Here is a 2,118-nt window from a genome sequence, read left to right on the forward strand (position 1 = left end):
CACCTTGGAATAATCGTGCGCTTAGCAGCTCGACGGCCAGCTGCGCTCAGGCTCTCAGCTCGGCTCCAAGCTCTCTCAGCTCACCTCCATCTTCTCATCCGTCGCACTTCACTTCTAGAAACACCTTATCCACTCGTCCACCGTCACCATCCTTTGTCCTTCGTCATCTACCGCCTCCCTCTTAGGACCGCGCCTGAAACCCTTGCACCCCCGCCTCGGCCGCCTCGGCCTCCGCCTCCCCCGACCTGAATCCACCCCGCCGGTTCGTCTTTCCTTTCGATTGCTACCTCGTTCCTGCGTAGATCACTACCCCCAACTGGATTCCTCGGCTGGTTAGAGTTTTTCCTCGGTGAAAATCGGTCTTGCGTTTGATCTGCAGGTGCGTGCTTGTAGTTGAGGAGTGCTGCTGCTGCTACCGTGAACACCGATCGACCATGGCGACATGTAAGTTTTGAATTCCTTCGGCCATAATTTTCGGTGCGAGTTTCGTTCGTAGGGGCTTTTGTACCTCATAAATGGCGTCCGTGGTGCTCTAACCTTAAACTTGGTCTATTTTGTTGTATTAGTTTTGCGGCTAGATGACTGGTAGATTTATGCTAACCACGTGATGATTTATGCATCATATCAGGTGAAGGTTGTGGGTTTTGGGGTCTAGAAGGTAGTTGATTGAATGCATATGCTTGCCTGAATTTTGGGTTCACAGTTAGAAGGCTAGGGTTGCTTTCAGTCTAATGGGGGTTTTTGGCAGTTGGAAGTCATAACTCCGTTAGGGCATTGCGTGCTCATGCTGATCACACACCTACATAGCACAATTGATGAGAAATCGAGGCAGTATGAGGATGAGGCACTGCAGAACATATTTTATGAACAATCTGTTGTACATTGTGCAGAAGGTGAAAGATTCAGAGCTGAAGACATTGCTTGGTGATAACTGGATTCGCAAACGCCATGGTCAGATAAGGCAATACACTACAGGGTATCTCAAGATACTTGGATCCTGACCACTGATTATTGTTGCAAATATTCAAACTTTTCCCTTAATATCTCTGAACTCATTTTGTTTGTTGTTCTCTATTCAATTGCATGAGAACCTTGATGTGATGAAAGTTGCCATCAAGGGTATAAGCAGGAGGAAAGCTACCATCGAGGTCCTCGACAAGATTGAGCTCACCACCTAGTTGGAAGTCATGTTCTTGGAGCAGTCCGGACTGTAAATGTTTGATTTTGTAGTTTGTACTTTGTAGTAATCATAGATGTATAGAGATTTTTTTGTTGACAAGATCAATTGTCCATGTAGGATCTGTGCAATGACATGTAGATGGCTTGACATGATCAATGTATCACCTTTACTTTTGATATGAAATATATATGGATGTTTCAAATTCTAGAATGTGATGGCTACGTTAAAAAAATGATCTCTGACTTCTTGCACAATATAAACATGCATGACCGATTCAGAACAGAGTGCAATATGTTAATCTGAAAAAAAATCAGAAATTGTTGATTCCTTCGTGACAAAAGAACAACAATGCAAATAACTGGTTCATGACAAAAATTAATAATGGCAAATGATATAGATTATATGGTTCCATAAATGGTTGGTTCTTGTAAAACAATATAGATAAGTTCACATGTCCCTACCGACACAGCTTAGATGAAAAATAAGCATCAGTGAAAATAAATTTCTGTTGTAACACAGCAAGGTTACATATTTTCTTTATTCGTCGGTCCATCAAAATTCAATTTCCTAGCAGGCAGCTGGAGTGTGGCAGCCTGATCAACCCCAAGTAAGAGACTTGCGTATCCTCCTCTAATATATGGAACGCTCGTGACAGAAGAATTTCCATGCATATTGAAGTGTGGTATTGTGGCATTAGCAAATCTTTCTTCGATCAACGGAGCAGTCCAAGAAATTAGCTATCCGACCATCTTTTTTGTCTATTTGCATGGCATAAAAAATATTGGATTCTCTATCTGCTTACGCTTCAAGTATTCTAGTAGTGTTTCTGCGTCATTGGATTCTAAGTACTTTTTGCGCTCATGGCCAGTCTCATTGTTGCAATCCATCCGTGAGAATGGCACTTTGTCAGCTCCTCCATAAAACTCCTTCATAAACTC

The sequence above is a fragment of the Setaria italica genome, chromosome V, assembly GCF_000263155.2.
Source record: "Setaria italica strain Yugu1 chromosome V, Setaria_italica_v2.0, whole genome shotgun sequence".
NCBI lineage: Eukaryota > Viridiplantae > Streptophyta > Magnoliopsida > Poales > Poaceae > Setaria > Setaria italica.